This window comes from Pistacia vera, unplaced genomic scaffold (assembly GCF_008641045.1).
Source record: "Pistacia vera cultivar Batoury unplaced genomic scaffold, PisVer_v2 Contig1078, whole genome shotgun sequence".
Lineage (NCBI taxonomy): Eukaryota > Viridiplantae > Streptophyta > Magnoliopsida > Sapindales > Anacardiaceae > Pistacia > Pistacia vera.
Window position 1 is genome coordinate 447,435 of NW_022195113.1, and position 8,792 is coordinate 456,226.

Consider the following 8,792-nt stretch of genomic DNA (forward strand, 5'->3'; position numbering starts at 1 on the left):
AAGTCACAAACACAAGGGATCGATTAATTCGTGACAAAATTGAAAAATTAGGGTTTGTCAGGATTTGGGGGTTTTTCGATTAAGAGGTTTTTCAGATCTTTAGGGCTTCGAATCTTTTTGAATTCGATTGAATTCGTGAGTTTGAGTCACAAATACGAGTCCGAGAGAGAAATCTTGGTTGTTGTCTAGGTTTATTGTCAATGTTACAGAATCATGAGTGCTACTCATATGGAGATCTCCCAATACGATGGGAAGATCGATTTCAACACATGGAAAAAGAAGATGAAGGCCCTCCTTTCCCACAATAAGGTAGGGCTTGCTCTGGAAAAGGACACCACCAAGTGGTCAGAGGAGAAATTGAAGAAAAAATCTGAAGTTGACGAGGAGGCCTATAATCTGATCATAATGAACCTGTCCGATGCTATCCTGCGGAAGGTAGACGGCATGGAAACACCGCTCACACTTTGTGGTAAACTCGAATCCCTATATTCTTTACAGTCTGCACCTAATCTAGCATTTCTTAAAGGTGCTTTATTCTCTTATAAGATGGATGTTACTAAGTCTGTAGAAGAAAACCTTGATGAGTTTCTTAAGATGACATTCTTGTTGAAAGGTACTGATTAGGAGTTAGGAGACTCTAGTTTAGCGATGATACTTTTGAATTCATTGCCTGATGAGTATTTAGTGGTGAAAAATGCTTTACAATACACTGGGATAGTTCCTAGTGTTGACCTGATTATAGTTGGCCTGAAATCTAGAGAATTAGAGTTGAAAATCCAGAAAGAAACGGAAATAATTTGTTTGTCAAAAGTAGGACAGATCCTGTACAACTAGGAAGGGATAGTAGTAAGAACTTCCAACAACACATGAACTCTAAGACTAAGAAGAAATGGAAGAATAACAAGTCTAAGGGAGAAACTAGGAAGTGCTTTCACTGTAATAAACCAGGCCATCTTAAGAAGAACTGCTATGATTGGATAAAGAAACAAAAACAACACAATACAGAGAGTAATTTAGCCAGCACTAGTACTGTTATTGAAATTTTAGAAGCTCTCACTGTCTCAAACCAAGCTAGCAGTAAGGAATGGGTCCTAGATTCAGGATGCACCTTTCATATGAGCCCAAACATTCAATGGTTCCAAAACCTTAGGAAAGGAGAGTTAGAAACTGTATTCATGGGTAACAATCACTCTTGTAAGGTTCAAGGTATAGGAAACATAACCATTAGGTTAAATAATGGTAAAATCATAATGTTAACCAGAGTAAGGTACATACCTGACCTTAAACAAAACTTGATTTCGTTAGGAATATTGGATGAAGCTGGATGTAGTTACAAGGCAGAAAAGGGGTCCATAGTAGTTTATAAAAATAATGAAATTTGGCTTGAAGGAGTCAAACAAAATGGACTGTACATCCTATGTGGTCAACATTGTGTATTCATTATTAATTCTGCTTTATTACTACTAATATGACTGCTGCAGAGAAATGGCATTTGAGACTTGACCACATAGGCCAAGAAGGTATGATAGTGTTAAGCCAGCAAGACTATTTTGGTAAGGAATCCATATCTAAATTAAGTTTCTGTGAAGTTTGTGTATTGCGTAAACATCACTGAATGAGTTTCCAAAAGGGAACTCATCTTGCTGAAAAAGGTTTGGATTATGTGCATGCGGACCTTTGGGGTCCTGAAAGGGTTAAGACACATGGAGGGAATTGCTATTTCCTCTCCATTATGGATGATTATAGTAGGAAGGTATGGGTTTACCTTTAACTAAGTTTAAAGGCTGGAAAAACTTGGTTGAAAACCAAGTCAATAGGAAGTTGAAAACCCTTAAGATAGACAACGGTTTAGAATTTTGCAACCTGGAGTTTGACTCTTACTATGTAGAAAAAGGAATTTTGAGGCATAAGACAATTAGGGGGACCCCTCAGTAGAATGGGGTCGTTGAGAGAATGAATAGAACCCTACTAGAGAGGGTTAGATGCCTTTTATTCATGGCTGGTCTACCAAAAATCTTTTGGGGGGAAGCACTAGGTACAACAACCTATCTAATAAATAGAAGTCCTTCAAGCTTCATAGACTTTAAGTGCCCTAAAGAGAGATGGTCTGGGAGGAGACCATCTCTTGAACACCTAAGAGTATTTGGATGTGCTGCATATGCACATACTCGAGATGGAAAGTTAGAGCCAAGATCTCTTAAGTGCGTATTTCTAGGGTATCAAGAGAGAACCAAGGGGTTATAGGCTATGGGAAAGGGCTGCCCCAAGGGTTAGAGTAATTGTTAGTCGAGATGTGATTTTCAATGAAGCCATTTTTCCTTGCAAATCTGGTACTGATAATGCAGGTAGCTCACAAGAAGATTTTGGAAATTTTGGACAAAATGGGATAACTCAGTTTGAGGTGGAGCCTGCAAATAATCTTGACCAACACATTCAAACAGATGAGACTGGTCTACTTGAAGACCAGCCACAACAAACCCAAGAGTAGGAGGAGGAAGAAGACCATCCTGAAAATGCTGAAGTGGATCAACATGGTGATCTGGCCCAATATCAGTTAGCCAGAGACAGAGTCAGGAGGGAAATTGGACCTCCTACAAGGTACAGTTATGCTGACTTGATTTATACAGCACCCCTGGCTGGTTCAGAGGTACATAGATCAGAACCTAACACTTATGTTGAGGCAATGAGATCAAGGGACAACAAAGAATGGGTGACTGTTATGGAAGAGGAGATGGAGTCACTGCACTCGAACAACACTTGGACACTAGTCCCAAAGCCAAAAAATCAGAAGTTGGTGGAATGTAGATGGCTTTACAAACTGAAAGAAGGGATAGATGAATCTGATCCACCAAGATTTAAAGCAAGGTTAGTGGCTAAGGGCTACACTCGGAGGGCAGGTATTGATTTCATTGAAATTTTTTCACTAGTAGTTAAATTTAAAACTATTAGACTCATGCTAGCAATTGTTGTACAATATGACTTAGAGATAGAACAATTGGATGTTAAAATTGCTTTTCTGCATGGTGAGTTGGATGAAAAAATATTCATGAGTCAACCCATAGGATTTAAGGATAAAAAAACTTCCTGATTATGTATGCTTACTGAATAAATCTCTGTATGGACTTAAACAGTCCCTTAGGCAGTGGTATAAGAGGTTTGATGTATTCATAGTAGGAAATAGATTCACTAGAAGCATGTATGACAATTGTTTCTATTTTGCCTGTATGAATAACATGCCAATATATCTTCTGTTATATGTAGATGACATGTTACTAATTAGTAAGTCCATGTCTCAAATTAATGCATTAAAGGCCAAATTAAATACTGAATTTGACATGAAGGACTTAGGAAAGGCAAAGAAAATCCTAGGAATGATGATTGATAGAAATAGAAGTGCAAATACCCTTAAACTTCATCAATCCCCATACTTACAGAAACTAGTTTCCAAATTTGGCATGATTGAATCCAAATTGGTAACAATGCCCCTTGCAAACCATTTCATACTTAGTAAGTCACAATCCCCAAAAACAGAATCTGATATGTTGAAAATGGAAAATGTCCCTTATTCGAATGTGATAGGTTCTGTAATGTATTCCATGATAAGCATCAGACCAGATTTAGCATATGGAATATCACTATTGATTAGATTTATGTCAAATCCTGGAAATGAACACTGGAATGCTTTAAAATGGTTGCTGAGATACATAAATGGTACTGTTCAGATTGGTTTAATTTTCTGTAAAAGATATGTATCACTTGATCTAGTGGGGTATGTAGATGTAGAATTTGCAGGTGATCGGGACTCCAGGAAGTCCACTACTGCATATTACTTTACATGGGGAGGCAACTGTGTTAGTTGGAAAGCACAGTTGCAACCACTGGTTGCACTTTCCACTACTGAAGCAGGGTACGTAGCAGTTTCAGATGCATTCAAGGAAGCAACATGGTTACAGGGAATTCTCAAAGAAGCAGATATGTTGAATGGCATAGTTACAGTTTACTCAGACAGGCAGAGTGCCATCCACCTGAGTAAGAACCTGGTGTACCACGAACAAACAAAACATATGGATGTCAGACATCACTTTGTCAGAGACTTGATTGCAAAAGGAAGAATTAATCTCCTAAAGGTACCTACTGAAGAGAATCCAACAGACATAGGAACCAAAGTAGTGACCACAGCCAAGTTCAAGCACTACTTGAATTTACTTCACAGCAGTTAGATACTTTTTTAGAGCTGAGAAGAAATATGGGAATAGCTTACTGCACTGAAGGAGGTACAGCAATGAAAAAGAAGAAAGAAAAAATGGAAGGTAGAATGTTGGCTTTAAGGTGGAGACTGAAAGTATTGTGAAGCCAAACGACGCCGTTCGCTTCTAAATTAAGTAAGTAAATTCTGACCATCAGATCAAGACAGATCCAATGGCTCATATTTGCTAATATTCATTGATATAAAAGAGGGCAAAAATCAGTGTAAGGTTTATCGGGTTTTAGTCTGAATAGTTAGGGTTCTTCTTTGTTGTATGAGCAATTGATTTGGGGTTTATTCGCTAAGGTCTTTCTCCTTGTAATCTGGGCAGATTGTGAGAGGGTTGTGTTTCCTTCTTGAGGCTAGGTTAGTCCTCTGGTTTCTTGCAGATTAGGGAGACTTCTTTGAGTGATTAGGCCTGGGTAAAGTGTTGCTCTGATTCGACAGATTGTGTGTGTAATCTTCTTGTAATTGTTGGATAATTCTAGTGCAGTGAGTCTCCATATTTCGGAGCTCAACATGGATGTAATCTATCCGATATTGGATAGGTGAACCACGGTAAATCTTGCCTTGTTTGTGTGTGTGTTTGATTTGTTCTTGAATCTTGTTTGTGTTTGGATTGGATTGCGTATTGATCAATTTAGGCTCAGGTTATAACACTTATCTTAATCTAGATATGTCTATTAATCATTTATATACCTGATTATCCTTATAAAAATTCATCTCTTATCACTTCTTGTCTTTCTTCATCTGTTTGTCACCAAGTGGTCCATTTGTTCACCATCCCTCGCTACATTGTTACCCTTCCATTTCATTATTCCAATTATTCAAAAGTCACCACCTCATAACCCAACACCAATAATTTCTCCCTAAAAACTAAGTGATATCGTCATTGGCCTTGACAACTCATCCAACATGGATATCTCCTTGTCACTGGGAACATGTGACTCCTTGGTTGGTTTCCATTCTCTTGATGAGACATCAAGACCACTACTACACTTACCTTTTGAAACTGCTCCTCAACTCTTAACCCACATCCATCCAAAGGTAACACGATCTCAAAATAACATCTTTAAACCAAAGCAACTACATATTAACACAAGACACCCACTTTCTGACAGAATTGGGCCTACCTATGTCTCTTAAGCCATCACCAGTCCACATTGGTGTCAAGCAATGTCTAATGAGTTAAATGTTATTATGAAAAATGAGATTTGGGATCTTGTTCTTGCTTACTCATCTCAAAATGTTGTAGGGCGTGAATGGGTTTTTCATATATAAAGGGGAATACAACTCGTAATGGCTAGATATATATAAAGCTCTTCTTGTTGCAAAAGAATTTCATCAACGTCTTGGAGTTGATTATCAAGAAACATTCGATTCTATGGTGAAATCGATAGTATCCGGTTAATACATTGTTTTAGCACTCACCAATGGTTGGAAATTCGATAGCTAGATGTCAATAATGCTGTCATTCACGTAACCCTTTCTAAGAAGATATTTATGAAACATCCACCAGGTTTTATAGATAAAGGTCATCCTGCTCATGCTTGGCTTCTCGACAATGCAATTTATGGTCTCATCGAACTTGGTACAATGCACTCAAACATATTTTGGTGACTTAAGGTTTAACAAATACAAAGACTGATATTTCAATATTTATATTATAAGTATAATGACATGACCTCATATTTTCTAGTCTATGTAGATGATCTAATAATCATTGACAAAATTGAAGGTTTTCATTAATCAGCTTCTTGCAGCTTTGTCAATATGAACAACGATATTTTTCATTAATATTGATTGTGTACAATGAAATACATATTTATAGGCAATTTAAAACAAATGGATAAGCATAAAAGAATAAAATACAACCTTAAATTAATCTGAATTTTAAACTAGCCATCCCATCTTAAGCCAAAAATCAGGAATCAATAGAACAACATATCCTTGTTGGGATTTTTTTATATCCACACGAATTGCAATGGAAAATAACTTAATTTGGGGTTTTAAAAATTAATTAATCAAAAGACAAGGTGATACCTTTGAAGCTTTCTCCAAAACGTCTTCCTGCGTATGCCTCTACTATCCTAATCCACCGACATCCACATAACTCACACTTTTAGGGTGCGTTTGGTTGGAGGTTATACTTTATTACTCCAATTGTTTATATGCATCATAATGATCGTGCCTAGCACGCTTCTAGAAGAGCTTCTTGAGATGAGTCATAATGGACTGAGCATCCAAGTGTTCATGTTGCTCTTACAGATCTGGCATCATTGCTGCTAAAATGAGACGTTGCACATTGTCAGCATCGTTAAGATACTTGGCATAAGTATCTCTCTCCTCCTGAGTTGCTTCAGGACCACACACTTCTTGAACAGGCTCATTAAGGACATATAACTTCTTCTCAATTTGAGTACAATACGAAGATTTCTATACCAATCCTTGAAGTTAGAACCATCCAGCCTGTTTTCCTTTTCGATGATCGATCACAATGATAGGTTGTTGGTTACCATTTTGTAAGTCTACATGTGCAAAATAAAGCGAGTTAATATCATGTTATAATTTAATTAATCAATGTCTTTTAATTAATTAAACGCTCCCACTATTTTACTCAAGTTCTAATAGCCCTCACTATTAAACTCGGGAAGGCCGTTGGTCTTCCTAGTGGGCCAAGATCCCATCAATTCCATTTTGAACCTTTGTTGATCGAATCAAGTTAAAAATGGGTTGATTTAGGTAGGCCACAAACTCAATTTATACCAACTAATGGCACCAACCATTAATCCTCAAATATAAATTGGGCAAACAAACCAATTACACAATTCAGCGGCGCCGACCATTGACCTCAATGCAACTCTTGGATCCGTAGAGTAGATACTACATATCATCCCGTGCATTATAAAATTGCACTTATCTACATGTGCTTCTAGTACACTTTCAACCTTCATTGGTCGAACAAGCCAAACTACTAGTTTAGTCTTACCTAACACTATTAAGGAAAAACTCCAATGTGACTTAGACTCCCATTGATAGATGCATACCCTTCGTTAATCGAAAAGGTTACGACGATCAATGGTTTGACTAGATCCATAGTGTTGGAAGGTGTAAATCATAGACTTAATATCCTTTTCATGAGGGTTTTGGTTTTGGTCTCATCATTTTATTATCTTTATTAACATGTTATATCCATAACATACAACCTTAGCATTGCAACTAAGCAATAAAGATAAACGTGTTGGTGCATTGCCTTAACTAAACCAATTCCCGAGCCCTGAGGAATTTGTATGTCAACCAAGGTAATTAAATTACAAAAGGGCCTTCAATTTATAAACCCCCACCTTCTTGAATCCAATGCTTCTTCTCCTCAATCATTACATTAAATTAAAATAAATTCTAATTTAATCAATAAAGAGAATCCTCGATTTACATTCGAGGGGAGTAAGATGAGAGAGAGAAATTGCAAGAGATTATAAAGAAAGACAAGATACGCATATCTTATTTAAATTGAAATTACAATCCTGAAATTTAACTAGGTCTAAAGGCAAATGCAATCAACACTATGCAATTTCATCAGAAGAATATACATATAACAATCAATCAAAAATACAATTTTTTGATCACTTGGTAAATTAATAATTAGCCCTTGATGTTATTCCTTGTTGTGTTTAAACCCAACAAGTTGTAAAATTTTTAGTTTAGTCCCTTGTTGTTGGGCCTCTCCAAATTGGGCCTCCAGAATGTTTATAATATGCAGCAACAATTATATTAACTTTTGGACCAACATCAATGCGCAACAATGTGAAAAACAGCCCAAAATGAAGCCCACGTGCACCAACACATAGGCTGCCCGAAACAACGGTTTTATGTGTGTCGACGCATATGGGTAGTAGTGTTAAAGAATTCTTAAACGTGCACCAACATGTTAGCAATCTACTGGAGCAACCCATGAGTCAATTGATTCACTATCGAATCCGTTATGACCCATTTACGAACCTACAGTGAATTAACGTGCACTAGTGTCAATTGACTATAAATAGACTGCAACCCCATGCTACAGAAGTCCTTGATCTGCTCTTGTGTCTACTAAGGCTTGTGTAATAATATCTAATTCATGATTAATATTGATCCTAATATAAACATGTCATTTTTGAAATTGAATTCTAAAGATTTCATTAATAAATGATTCTTCAGTTTCTTCAACAATTTGTAATTCTGATTTTGAGGTTGATCGTTGTCCTATAGTTTCTTTAGAGGCTTTTAAACATAATAAATCTGCCTTAATTTCAAAATGATCTTTTTGTAATTCTTTGACTTGATTTTTCAGAATATTGGTTTCTTCTTGCAAGTCACTTAGAGTAACTTGTGTGGGTTTGTTAAATCTTTTTAATATATCTTTTAAATTATAAGAATCTACATCTTTTTGTTTTTCTTCAGATAAAATCAATTCTTTAAGTTTTAATAAATATTCTCTTTTAACTTCATCTTGAATTTTATCAATAATATCTAATAGAAATTCTTTTAATTTAGTGATAACATTTAT